The sequence below is a fragment of the Colius striatus genome, chromosome 17, assembly GCF_028858725.1.
Source record: "Colius striatus isolate bColStr4 chromosome 17, bColStr4.1.hap1, whole genome shotgun sequence".
Taxonomy (NCBI): domain Eukaryota; kingdom Metazoa; phylum Chordata; class Aves; order Coliiformes; family Coliidae; genus Colius; species Colius striatus.
This window is the reverse complement of record NC_084775.1, coordinates 7,721,754-7,736,219: the sequence shown is the minus strand read 5'-3', so window position 1 is coordinate 7,736,219 and position 14,466 is coordinate 7,721,754. Positions and strand designations below refer to the sequence as shown.

General features: G+C 44.9%; 1 protein-coding gene across 5 annotated transcripts in view; it reads left to right on the top strand.

The window, feature by feature from the left end:
* Window positions 1-288: 288 nt before the first annotated feature.
* The window catches only part of HIC2 (HIC ZBTB transcriptional repressor 2), a 73,703-nt gene continuing 59,525 nt past the window's right edge, over window positions 289-14,466 (top strand). For 4 of the 5 annotated variants that reach the window (XM_062009993.1, XM_062010000.1, XM_062009994.1 and 1 more), the window contains exon 1: window positions 289-626. The gene's annotated coding sequence lies outside the window, so the exon portion shown is untranslated. Of the gene's footprint in view, window positions 627-9,788; window positions 9,849-14,466 lie in introns of those variants that run through there. The other variant, XM_062009998.1, reaches the window with a different exon arrangement.

Here is a 14,466-nt window from a genome sequence, read left to right as displayed (position 1 = left end):
TGCACACTTAAGACCTCATCAGTAATGGGAGAAATAATCTTAATAAATGTCTTTTTCATTGCTCAGAACCTGGGAGGGAGCAGCAGTATTTGGGTCGCCGGGAGGTAGTGGTCGGGCTCCAGGCTGAGTTTCGGGGTGTGGGTGGCAGGGAAGTGGGGGCGTCTCGGTATGGGGGAAGCCCTTGTCCCTTGCTGGGAATTACCCAGCTCCCCGTCCCTCTCCCAGCCCCGCCGCGGCAACATTTATTGCAAAAGCAGGAAATTGCTTATTACTAAACTAGCTGGCAAGGGAGCGGGAGCCGATGCTGTTCCACACTGGCACAGCACTTGCTTAGCTGCTGCTTTCCCTCGCTCTCCTTGTTCCACTCTTTCTTCTTCTTCTTCCCCCTCTTTCTCTCCTCTCTCCCTCTCTCTCTCCTCTTCTTTTTTTCATTTTGGCTTCTATTCAAATGTGGGTCAGGGGTGAGCGGCTCCCAACGTCACAAGCTTGCAAGATGGCGCTGGGAGGAAGGCTGTGAGATGAGGAACAGGCTGGTATAAACCGAGAGGACAGGAGAGGGAGAGGAGGAGGAGGAAGGAGGAGAGGGGAAGGGGAAGAAAAGCTGCTGCTCCAGATGCAATAAGAAGGTAACGCGGAGCGGGGCGCGGGCGCGGGCGGGGGCGCGGGGCCGCGCGTCCCGCTTGGGCGGCCGGGCGCTGCCGGGATCCGCGGTGCAGCCCAGCCCCACTCCCCCGCTCTTTATTTGCAGCCCCGGCTATTTGCCCATCTGCACGGGTCCCCTCGGGAGAGTCGCCGGGGTAGCGGGGGTGTCCCCTTGTTCCCTGCCCTGCAGTAGCCGTGCCCGGCACCAGCAGTAGTTCCATTGGAAAAAATATGGATCGTTTTCTTTTCCCTCTTGCCCCCCTCTCTCCATGCCCCGGGCCCCCTCCCCTCGCTCGCCCGACACGCTGCCCCGGTGCTTTCGGGGCCGGGGCGTGCATACGGTGTATTCGCCACGGTGCCTGTCTGGGGGTTGCAAATGTTGGCTATTTGGTTGAAGCGGCTGGAAACTTTCCCCCTCCGCCCGTGCCATTTGTGTGTGTGTGTGTGTGTGTGTGTGCGCGCACGGGTGTGCGCTGCCCCTTCCGCGGCGGCAGGGGGATCGGGGCGGGGGGCCGCAGCTGCTGCCCGCCGGGGCCGGCCGGCGTGGGGGTGACCGGCGGGGCGGCGGGCAGCCCCGAAGCAGCAGCCTTCTCTCCATCCTCACTCGGTCCGCGCAAGCGAGCCGTATTTTTATTTTTTTCCCCCCGAAAGCGGGGAGCAAAGCCTCAGGGTGCCGGGGGGGCGTGTTTGTGCTGGGGATCCGGCCGCATTGTGGAGGAGAGGGCAGGGAAGGGGCTCTCGGGACTTGCATCTCCCTCCTTCCCCCCCGCAGTCCATCCGCAAGGGCTGAAAGACGACGAGCCAGGCCGGCATCCCCCAACCCCAGCGCCGGCCCCTGCCCCACCGAGCACCCCCGGCCCTACCAGGACCGCGGTGAACTTTTGCCCTGCCCCCCTCCCTTCCTCGCCGCCCCCCTCGGCCGCTCGGGACCGCGGAGGGAAGGACCCGCCGGCTCCGCTCTCTCTGCCCGTCGCGGCGGGTCTCTGGCTTTTGTTACGGCACCGTCTCGGACGCAATGGACGGAGCGCAGGATCGCGCACCCTCCCGCGGCCGGGGGCTCGCAGGACCCTGCCCGCCCGGCTTTGTGCCCCGGAGGAAATGCGCGCTTCCCCGGCCCCGCCAGCCAGGCGCAGGGCTGTCCGCCCAGTTAAAAAAAATAATTAAATTGGACGTCCAGGCTGGCAATATTGTTGCCTCGGCGCGTAACACTGTAATTGAGGGAGCCGGGAGGGCTGATCGCTGCCCGCGGCTGCCCGGTCCCGGGTGATCGGCGCCGCGGAGCCGGGCCGGGCTCCGCATCCCCGGGCGCGCCGGTGCCGGTGCCAGCTCGGCGGCGAGGGCAGCCGGGCTTTTTTGTTTTTTCTGGCTTCATTTACAAGCACAGCAAAGTCGGCGGGGCGAGTGGGGGTGGGAGGAGGCTGTGCGCGGCCCCCTGCGCGCTGCGCGGCCCGGGGAGCCCTGCGGGCGCGCAGGGCGGCCGCAGTGTCCGCAGCGCCCGGCCGGCTCCCTGCCTGCTGCCGGCCCCTTTTGTATGGGGCGAGAGCCGGCGGGGAAGTCAATTATTGACTTCTGCTTGGACCGGCCCCAGGTGGAAGCGGGCACGGCGGGCTCTCGGCGCGCCCCCCGCGCTCCCCGTTATCGCGGCCGCCAGCCGCGCTCCTCCCCGGGCCCCGCGGCCGCCGGACACCGCGCCCGGCCCCGCCGCCTCCTGGGCGCTGCTCCCGGGCGCTCGCTCGGGTGAACGCGCATTTACACACGGGGATTTAGGGGCTGGAAACTTTCTGCTGCGAAATCCTCAGCCTTTGAAAACTCGGGCTGCCTCGGCGCTCCGAGGGGTGGGTAACCCGGCGTTAAGTATCTGTGAGCAGGGCAAGCGTATGCCTTTACATCAAATTAATCAATTAGATATGAAACCGAGTGTTGTAGGAGATGGGCAGGCAAATCATCCTGGATGTTACTTAGCTGTTAGAACAAATCCGAGAGAGCAGCCAGAATCCAGTTAAGAAGAGCATCAAAATAACATTCTGTCCTTTGACCAAAACTGGTTTAAATTTGTTGCAGAATGCTGTTTATATTTGAATGGCTCCCATGTTTTTCCACAAATTAAAGGAGAAGACAATATGCAATAGTCACTTTCATTGGAAAGTGTCAGAACTACAAGCAGATGTTTGCTGTGCTAGATAAATACAGTGTATAAACAACTAGTATTTCAAGATGACTTACTACTATTTTTTTATGACTCAGAACTATTGTATATACTGCTGCAGCTCTGGAGAGAAAGCTGTAAAGGACTCCTTAGGAAAATGACATATGGAAAGAAAATTGACTTATTTCCACAACTGCAAGTGGCCTCCTTTTTGCGCCTTTTCATTAGCAATCTAATCCTAAAAGCATTAGGAGCAATTATTTGCAGTCGTGCCTGACATTCTAGGTCTAATTATTTAAATCAGTTTAACTTTTGATGGTTGACCCATTAGGTCAAATCTGTGTGCCCTTTGTTATATTTATTAAAAAAAAAAAAAAGAGAGGAGGGGGGTCTTCAAACTTGCCACCTGCCACTGACATATCATTTTAGCTCTGGAGGAGATCAGCATTGAGAATAAGCAATCTCTTACATGTGTTACTTTCCATTCTGACATGGGCAAGGAAACCCTGCCTTGCTCTTTTGCATCTAAAATCCATTGCTTAATCACTGCAGACTCGTGCAGCCACAGCGGTGTGAGCAGGAGGAATGGAAGAATCCAAGGATAAAGCATGCTTTTCCTATATTTTCCTGCCTAATCTATGTGAAATGCAGACAAGATGCACATAAGTAAAAGGGATGATTTTTCACTGTTTGAGGAAAAAGCTTTTTCCAAGGATCTGTGAGAGCTCTAAATCTTTAATGCTTAAAGAAATAGCTCACGTTAGTATTCACATACGTTGCTGGGCGGAATGACTTATGGATGTGTAGATAGTAATAAGTATTGCAAGATGCTTGAAGCACTTGGTACCACGTGACACACCGTAGTGTCAGTGCTGAATTGTTTGGCAGAAGCCAATGTGTGACAAGGGGTGGGGGGAGTGAGAAGGAGAGAAAGAGAAGGTTAGAGGCCTTATTCCAGAAGGGTACATGTTCAATTTATTTTGATTAGTTGTTTAAAACAACTAGAACACAACCTAATGCTAACCAGTTTGGCTGTGTAGTGGATTGAAACTCCTTAAAACAGCCACCGCAGCCCAAAATTGGTGGTCACAGCATGAAATGTGAAGTTGTGAACAGCAGATCTTGCAATGAGAGTTCTCATTTTCTGTCATCTTTACAGCCCACAGTAATTAAGAACTGTCAAACAAAAACTGTATGTTGTGCATTCCGTTGACCTTGTATAGAAAATAGTACGTGGCTACTCTTTGAGCTGACGCTACCTTCTTTGATGGTACATGTAGGAAAATAGGATTTTGTGTGAAAACCAAGGTGCATTTGCTTTCATATCAGAACTCCAGTTTGTGCTGACTGCAGCATTTAACCCACTCATCCAGCCTGATGAACATATTGTAGCTTGATATGTAGAGGAATTGTTATGATGAGGTTGTCATGTTTTCTCTGAAAAAAACCCAGGTTTCCTATTACCTAACCAAATCTGACTGATAAAAGTGTGTGAAAAAAAATGAAGCTTCTGACACATCTGGGGAAGAACGTTGCCACAAAGTGGCATTTCAGTGCAGCAGTAAACGTGGTCTTGGAGTGGGAGAAAGCGAAATCACATTTGTGACATGGCCATTATATCGGCTGTATTGTGGCAGGCGAAGCTCAATGGGAAGGGGGACCATTTCAGCATCAGTGGGCATGCCTACCCTGCTGGGCTTGGAGAAAAATTAACAGGGCTCAGCTGTGGGATTGCAACAGCAGAGTGTTGACCCAACCATAAGGGAAGAATATATTTAAAAAAATAAAGATGACTTCTCCTTTGGTTTGGTGTGGAGTGAACATGAGTGATTAAACCACTAGAGATGCTTAAATTGGTTTTTACCTTGCTATAGTATCAGGAGCAAGGACAATGCATCGCAACAGAGATTTTGCTCTGTCGTGCAGTGGCAAAGCGACTGCATTGGTTTGGTTAGGTCTTTTTTAATAAGGAATGACAATGTGCTTGTTTCACTCAAAAGCCGCAGAAGCAATGTTAAAAAAAAAAGTGTTCTTGAGAGTTGTATTTTCTTGTTCACTTAGTATTTCCAGGTTCCAACAGGATGCCAATTTTAAGCCAGGTTTCTTTCCTTGAAGTGTATGTGTATTACAAGCTAGCTGTCCAAACTTGCAAGTTACTCATGCTTCTTGTTTGTAATTCCTGGAAAGAAAATTCACCCTCCAGTGCTGGTTCCCACAAAACAAGTAAGAAATGAAACAGTGAGGTCAATCCCGAATTTTAAGATGACATAAAATGGGTTGTTACAATAACTGTAAGGAGGAGACTACAACACTGCAATAGCTGTACCTGCTCTAAGTGACAGGTGGGGGAAATTTTGTTCTTTTTCATCTGTGTTTGGATGACGGCCCAGTGCTGGCCACAAACTGCAATCCAGGATTAATCCTCACATAGTGTTTTCTTTCTATATATCAGATTTCTCATTTTGTTAATAAGCACAGGCTAGCATGCACTTGAAGTCAGCTGTTCTGGAGTGGAAGCAACAGTGTTTTGCATTATTGAAATGACGGCTTTCATGCTTTCCTAGAGCCCATATTGTTTGACTAGTGCAGGGCAGAGGATGATCCTTGTAATCACAAATCCTAAACAAGGATTCTAGTTACTGATTTTACTTAGTGGAAAGGAGTGGGGAATCTAGTATTATCTAGGATTACATATGTACTATATCATATTTTCTGATGTGCACACTGCAGATTGGAAGGGACTAAAGAGTGGTCTTGTATACTGGAAACCTCAAGCAGGCATTCGGAAATGCACCTATTGTGGGAAACTTTCCTTCAGCACTGTCAATTTTGCTAATGTAGAAAAGACAAACTGCTGAACTCTCCTGCAGAAAGTGTCAGAGGATACATGCGCTGACAGCTACGCTGGGACAGGAAGGGTTGTAATCTTCAGTTGGCAATAGAAGAGTTTAGAGAAGAGCAGGGAGTTTGCTGCTCAAAATCGTCATCAATAAAAATGGCCCTGAAAACAGGATGCACTTCTTGCTTCTGTTGCTAAATGTTTTGAGATCTACGGAGGAACTAGGAACAGTTCTCTCTTGCTCTTCTAGCTTTAGATACGGGATGGGAAAACTTGACAATGTTGTCTTCACCCGGGTTCCATATGAGAAGTAGAAAGCATTTCACATCAGTACACTGGCCTGAGGCATTCCCTGTCCTTCAGTCTCTTGGGTAAAGGAAGAGGGGGTAGTTTTCAATAATATATCAGTTTGTCCTATCCACTCCCTTCCCCCACTGAACCAAACACTATACAAGATAAAATTGTCTTCAAATCAGTCTTTTGCCATGAGTTTTAAAAGAGATACACAAGGACTGGGGAAGAGACCTCACATGGTAAATAACCATACTCTACTCTTCATGCTGGGCTGGTCCCATTCATTCCTGGGCTGTTTTAAGATGACAGGAGTGTACAGCAGATTCCTTCCCCTAAGTGTGTGCTCATTTCCCGTTGTATAAAGAACCATTCAGTGTGTGGATTCAGTTTTCCAGGAGTCACATAAAGACACTGCCATGTAGGACTCCACTCACTGCATTTCCATCTGCTGTCAAGATGCCACCAGACAGTTTGACAGTTTGAAAATCTTTTCTCTTGTCCGATAAAGAACAGAATAGAGTAATTTGCATTGCCAATTTTAACTAAGAATTGAAATCAGCTGACAAGAAACCTTAAAGCTTGCTTGTTTCTCTGCGTGATAGTTACTCTCCAGTGGAAAGACTATCTTGCTGGTTTGTACCTATTGAAACATGTTGATGGGCAAATAAAAATAACTTTGAAGTAAATTTATTCTTGTTTTGTGTGAAGCAGGAGGACAGGGTTTAACACATTCAAGATCTGATTTAACATGCAAATCAGAAACAAAATTAGTTTACGATGTTATTGTTTTTGAGAAATGTATCAAACAACTCATACATTAGCATTAAATTCATTGAAATGCTAAACCTGAGTATTTTGAAGTCCTAAGTAAAAATATTTGGCAAATATTTTCTTATCAATATACTTTCTGATGACTTCCTGATGTCCCCTTCTATGCTGGGAGGAGACTTCCTATGGTTCACCTCCCCATTATTCTGTGATTCTTATTTAGCTCCATTTTAAATGCAAAGCAAAATAAATGTTCTTTGAGCAAAAGGGAATTATTTTCTAGTTATGCTGCTCTTCTATGAGTTTAGAACTAGCAGAAATTAGTCTCTAACACCTAGTTCTAATTTTAAATCTCTTTTTTGCCCTTTTGCCTCTCCCCAAATCTCAACTGCTTTCCTCAGTCTAAAAGAAGTAGTTCTTGAACGACAACTGAAAAAACCCATCCTCTCGGTCCGTTTACAAGAAGCTGCTGATGTGAAAGGTTAGTTAAATGCCCAGGATTGGGTGAAACAGTAAAGAATAGGATTTGCCTTTCCTCAAAACTTCACCAGCAAACACATACTATTGAAGAATAACTTTTTTTTTTTTTTTTTTTAAAAAACAAGACATACTTTAAAAGGAGATTTTAAATAATGCCAGTACATGGTAAGACTTGAACTTGTGCTGGTTTTACTTACTGTTGTTTCCCCACCTCTGGAAGGATGAGGTGCTTTGTTATTCCTAGTTTCTGTTTTTCTTTGTAAAGTATTCAGAATGGTCCTCATGTGGAACTTTTTTTGCATCAAACTTCTCAAGTCCCTGAAAAAGGCTCTTTGTTAATTTTCTAGGCTGTTCAAATGCTCTTTCATAATGTGACATGATTATGCTCAGTCTTCAAAGAAAAATGTGGATATCCTTCTAGGCAGGAAAAATGATTACCGAAGCTGTAGATGGCAGGGAATACACAAAAAATTATAAATGTGCATGCACATCTATGAAGTGTATATCAGAGCTGTTGTACCAAAATACTCAATGAAAGGAATTTTGGCATGAGAGTGAGAGTTGTCTTGTAATTCTTCAGATCTCAGCAGACTGGTGTTTGGCTGAGCATGTTTTAAAGGTAATGTAACTTAGGGCTCAAAAACTGCTACCTATGCAGAAAACTAGTCTATAAGTACTAACTGTTATGAATTGGTCCAGTAGTTGAATGTATGCATACCTTTAATTCTTCTGGGTGATCTTGTGGTCTGGGGAGCTTTGGATTCAGTTTCTAGAATTTTTAATTCTTAAATTTTCCATGCAATGATCATGAAGGACATTAAGCAACTTCAGTTTTCTTCATCTTTAAAGTATGGATAATATAATGTCCTTGGTTTGTCTTGCATATTTCTCTTATAAATGCTCATCATATTTAAAAGTTTGCACAAAAGACCCTGACCTTAGCAAGGGCCTGTAAATGTTGTCATCATACATGTAATTCTAATGAAGCTTCAAAATGGTGAAGCTGCCAAGGGACTAACACTTCAGTATTATGCAAAACCCATCGGAGGAAAAATAGAGAAGATTGCTCTCCAGTCCTTCAGAAAAGCTACATTTCTTAGTCTCCACTGTACTTTATCAAAATGGCTTTCAAAATGGTAATGAAAATTGAAACATGGCAGCAATAAAATGTTTCCACTTTTTGTAACAGCATTGAAAACGTTAACGAGAGCGTATTGCCCTGCAGTGAGCACTGGGCTCTTTTGGAAGGTTGGTTTTGCACTGCCAGCCTCTTCCTGGGAATAAATAAGTGCCTCTAAATAATCCTTTCCAGGATGTGCAGATCAGCAGCTTGTGTTTTTTGTCTTTCCTCTCTGGGTTGTAGGGTGCAGCGCCAGTGACTGTGTGACGCAACAGTCTTGGAAATTCTTGGAAAAGCACTTCCGTTTGCTCCAGGTAAAAACTGTGTTGGCAGCAAAACTGACTCTGCTGTTTACAAGTTGGCAACGTTCTTAAGTGAACTCCAAGAAAAGTATTTTAATATATGTGGTTCTGCATATCCATCCAAGATGCAGAGGTGTTTGAGACTGTTGGCCTGTTATTATTGGTGGTGTCTGTGGAGAAGGAATGTCTTGAGTATTTCCCTGAGTGTGGACCTCTTTTTAGTAGCTGTGGTCAGCTGGTTTATCCTAGTTGTGTTGGGTCTCCCAGTTTCTGGTTGCTACTTGTTAAGTGATGGGTTTAGTTGCCATAGTGATATTCCTTAGGTCTTGAGAGAGGTAAAAAAGTGACCTAAATGACGAGAGAGGACTAAAAGCCATTGTCTTCAGTATGCCGTTCTCTGTTTTGCTGGCTAAGACAGAGAGTTGAGTATGAGAATTTGTTTGCCACTGATTAGTTGTTTGATAATGGAAAAAATCATTTAATCTCTCTGTACCTCTCTGTCTCTACCTGTGTAAGGACATCATGTTTACAAGATGGCCTGAATTTCCATTAGCATTTAATAAACAGCAAATAACAGTAGTAGCCACTGATGTCTGATATTTCATTGTGCTAATGGTGCAAGAGGATGTCAAGTTGAATGCTATACTAATAATTCAGTGTCTTATAAGTGAAATCAAATGCAGAGAAAACTACTATGTTTGACAGTCTTGTAGTACCGGAAATCATGCAGTTATTTAGAAGTTGCATGGAGGTGTAAGTAACAAGAGGACAGTCATAGAAGGAAAGTGTATTTTAAGGGTCCTGCTAGAACAGTGATCATTTGAGTATGGAATTAAAATATCTGCCTATCTAGAAAAGAGATCCTTTCCACCCAAGGATCTCAAAATGATTTCATAATTAGTAATTATGTGACTTTCATCTGTGTCTCTGGCATCTTTGTGTAACTCCTCGTTTTCAGATGTTTATATGACTTTTTGAAAGCTGCACAAGGGTTCTTCCCTAACAGAACAGAAGCCATAGCCAGACAAACCAGCTTCCACTCCCAGTAATAAATAAACAAACTCTTCCTCTCCCTTCCAAATTTTGAGAGGTTCATACGAAATCAGACTTGGGCTACATGACACCAGCTACACTGTTTCAAAACACTTCTCAGTAGTTTTCTACCTAATACCTAGAGCATCTAATACCATATGCCAGAGGCCTTGAACGTTCCCCATCCTTGAACTGGTTGGACAAGAAAGGGGGAAAGGAGTCTAGGTGAGTCCAAGCAAGTTTCCATGTGCATCTACTCTGCCACTACTCAGAATATTTGCTTATTGGTACTTGTTTCCTCCATGGTTACACATGGACCCATGCTGCCTCTGTGTTTGTCTAAACCAGTTTGGTTGTACCCCGACTGAAAAGCAAACCAAAAAACCCAACTCAAAGCACCTCCCCTAAGCCTTCCTGGAGCAAAAGCAAAACACATCCCCTTTTGAGGTGGAGGGGAAGCTGCTTCATTACAATGGCTTTGACCATCAAAAGTGGTGAGTGGGAGGGTATCTGACAGTGTTAGCTCTGTAGATTGACTGGCTGGGGTCACGTTTTTGTAAGTGAGAAGGTAGCAGCTGTCCTTTGTGGCATGCAGGACACAGCATTTCAGGGGAACTGGCAGATTTTTTTTCCATGAGAACTGCTCCATGCTGTGCCATGCTGCTGTCCCACCCCTCCTTCTGTGCCTTGGGAGGGGGGAAGGGGCTGGATGCCCATCAGGAATGCTTGCACTGGCATGAAGAAAGCAAGTCTGCCTCTACTAAATGTACACGTTAGTGGAGACTAATCAGTGAAGTTTGTTGCTTTAATGTTGTTTTCAGTTCCCATTTTTTTTACATCTTCAGAGAAGAAAAGACGGCAGCATCTTGAGTCAGAGTAATGCCAGGGTGTGGGATTTCCATTATTCAGTGCCTGTCTTACAATTTGTTTAACAAAATGATTGAAATGAAACAATGGAGATGTAGCATGAACATGGCTTTGCAATAAAGTAAAAAATGCACAGTGCAAACTGGTTGTTGGTCAGATCAGAGTCTTCAGGGGAAACTGTGTTTAATAGATGTCATTGTGAGGGTAATGCTGCACTTGGCACCAAAAACTAGATTTAATGCCATAAATGGAGATAAAGCACATTGCAGCTGACAATATACTTCCAGACCATATCCCTGGCTAAAGAGCTTGCAATGCAAGGCACAAATAGGTGCCGTATGGATAACTGACGGGGGGGTCAGATTCTGCAAATGCTTACTCAGGCACTTTGCTTGAACTTAGTGTGACTGCTGGAGTAAGAGCTTGCACAACTCAGTCTGAGGAGTGGGGCTGGAGCCTTGTAGCTGTTGAGTAAAACTGAACTGCTTGGGGGTTTTATTTGCTTTTCCAGTGCCTGCTGCGGTGGGCTTTAAGTAAAGGCCCGCTTCCGACCCTGACTTGTATGCCTGTTTATTTGTTGTAATCACCTGAAACCTGGAATTGCAAAACTGCTGTGGATACCTGTGATGCCTTTGTAAACTTTCCCTAGCAATAATTCAACTGGATTTTAAAAGCACATGCTTCTTTCAAAACGCTTACCTGTGAAGTTCAGTCCCACCAGCCTGATGGGCTGAGAACGTTTCAGAAAAGGTCAGAGGGCCACACCAAATAATATGGGTCCAATTTCCCAGGCTGATTTGTTGTTTAAACTCTTTGAAGGGAGTGGAGCACCTGCGAATCCCCTTCTGGGGATTCCCTTAAAATGTGGGGAAGCCTCCAACAGGTGTGTGGAGCTGGCATGGCCTTGGCCCAAGGTGGGGAGAGGTGTGGTTGGGACTCGTCTGAACATGCACTTGGGCTGGAGCAAGGAATCAAAGAGGCTGTGACTGTTCTCAGCGCCTTTCATTCCCCTGGGTGTAGGGAAGGGATGCTAACTTTTGGCAGGCAGGGTTCAGTAAGCTATTCTCTGTGTTTCTGCAGCCTGGTAGGAAGTAGGTGGTGGGTAAAGGAGTTGCAGCTGCTTGTCCCCCTCTCTGAGAGGCAGTGGGTTGGCTGCCAGGGCAGATGCTGACTAATTGTATCAGGGAAGAAGTGGGAGGTGATAAAGCTGATTCAGATCCTCGGTTTAAAAATCCTGAGCCTGGCTGGATGAATGCCTGATTAATGTATTTTCTTCTCAGATTCATTTGCTCTGAGGTCACAGTTCAGAGGCTCAAGAGAAAACAGGCAAGACATTACGAGTCTCACTGGATGTGTGTCATGCTCACTCCCTAGGTGCTCTCTGCATAAAAGGCTTTGACATAGGGAAGTCCTGGATAGACTATGGTACTACTGTGTCAGAGAAGGCTCTGGCTGGGATGTCTTTTTGCCTGGGTATGTGTCTGAATCATTCTTTTTCTTAGGAGGCAGTTCATTAGCTGGCATTGAAAAGTTGTTCCTTCTGATGGGTCATTGGATCCTCTTCGTAAGACCTTTCTGGCTTATTTTAAAAACTTAATGTTTTAGGAATAAACAAAGCATTTCTTCTGGTTTCATTGAAAATTTCAGCATGTAAGCACTTCATCTGAGTAGAAAAGAAAAGCATGATTCATATGAAGTCAGTCTCTACAGTGAATGACTATACAAAGTCCAACTGGAAGAGTACATCAATTCTACTCAGGGCAACAGACAAATTCTGTTCATCCCCAGAAGACTTAAGAGAAAAATACACTTTCTCCCTCCTGTTTTTTGTCAGAGGATTTGGCAGAAAGAAATCCACCTCCTTCTCAATCTGCTTTTAGAATGTATTTGCTCTTTAAGAACAAGTCAGCACAATAATCCTGTTTCATGTTAACCACTATGAAATATGGTGTTAACTTTTTAGCGCTATAGTGGCAGGAAATGGGATTTAAGATTTTTTTTCCTTGAGTATAGAAGAGTTTAGGAGCAGGATTTAAAAACACAATTCCTTACAATCCTCTCTCTGAGTCTTATTTCCATAGACTAATCTTTCAATTCCTCTTCCTTATCTATTATGCAATTTGGTGTATGATTTTAACCATGATAGTCTTTAAATGCAAGTTGACACGTCAGATCCCTGTGCTAGCTTCAACTTTTAGCCCATAGAAGCTCCTTATTTCAGTTTATGCTTTGGTTGTCTAACCTGTTGGATTCTTTGCTCCAGAATCCTCAGCTGTGCGCTTGTTTTTTCCAACCATTTCTACATATTTGCCGTATCACTCTTAAGTCTCTGAGCTCTGCCTATTTCTGTGTTTTCTCTGTCTCTTTCGACACAAACTTTGCACCATGGTATGAGGTGTCCTTCATAAACATAAAGGCAATTTCTTCACTGTAAGCTACTCCAGAACTTCAGAAAGTCACCAAATAGTCTAGTTACATCCATGCAAGAGTTGATGTAGCATTGTTTTGTGCATGAAGATTCTCTTTAGAATAAGGTCTTTGTTTCAAAACTCTCTGATAATGTCCTTCCTACTATAATACTTCAAGGCCACTTGGCAAAAATCTTCTGTCAAGCTGATATCCCAGTAAATAAGAAAGTACCATTGCAGATGCTTTTAGGGACAGGAAAACTAAAAACACCTACTGTGACTTCCAGTTTGTTCTACTGACAGTGTCCTTCCACTTCCCTTGGTATGTTTTTTAATGTTTGATTAATTCTTCTAGAGCAGAAGGGTCATATGATCAAGTTCTAAGGAATATTCCAAAAGAGATAAACTTGAATGTGTTGCTGCTTTGTCTTGTTAGATACCAGTGGTTAGATTGAAGCCTCTGATTTTACAGTTCCCATTTGTTCTTGACCTCAAACCTCCAGCCTATGTCAAAGTCTTGCTTTCCAGAACTGCATACCCTTAAGTCTAAGGGAAACTTGTGACTGATGGAAGGTTTGATATCAAATGCCCCCAAATCCTATTAAAATCATTAGGTTGAGGGTGCTTATTGGTAAGATCAGGCCCCAACAGCTAAGATGCATATTGCAGATCAGATGTCTCCTGCAGTTGGGTCACAGAGCTTTGAAGCAGTACATAATCTCATTCCCTGCCATGAACAGTCTTGATCCTTCTCATTAAATTGATCATTATGTATTATACACACACACACACACACACACATATGCACTCTTTCTCTAATTTAACTATATGTGAATAACACCAGATATGAGTGTTCCTGTGTGCAATAACTGAACTGAAGTTATACTTGATGTTCAGTTACAACAGGCAAAAGTGGGTTTTGGTACTTAGTGATGAGTAGCAGAGGCCAATTCATTAAGCTTTTCTACTGCAAAAAAGCTATGTCTGAATTTATTAAATAGTGTGTGTCAACAATGGGCTCAGAGACATGACAGCACATGTGGAACGCATGAAGGGGAAGACATGGGACATGATATTTTCTGCAGGTTTTCACAAAGCCAGAATCTTCTGTGCCCTCACTTCTCTGCCACACAAAACAAAAGCCTCAGGGGTTTGTTTCTGAAGTCACCTGAGAGCTGCCAACACAAAATGAAAGCCCCAAGGGCTTCTCAGATCACTGAAAGGGCATCCACAGCCTATAAATGTGAAAATGCAACTGAGCTGCACTTTGAAAGTGAGAGGGTAGTGGCCTGGCACAGTCACTGGGGAGTCATTGAACAGTCAAAACTGAGGCAATGTGGAGCTCATGAACTTGTTCTTAAACAAGTAGTTTGTTTAACCAGTAGGTGACTTGGTGCATGCTGGTGGCTGTTGGACCCAATATCCTGCATGTTCCTCTACCACCTTCCCTATGTTTGTGCACAAGTCAGCTATGCCTCTGGGGACACTGTATGTGGCAGAAAGCCTGCTGAAAAATCCAAGTCGTGCTTCATTTCAGACTTGGGCATGTGGGATGCCTGGCTTTAGCT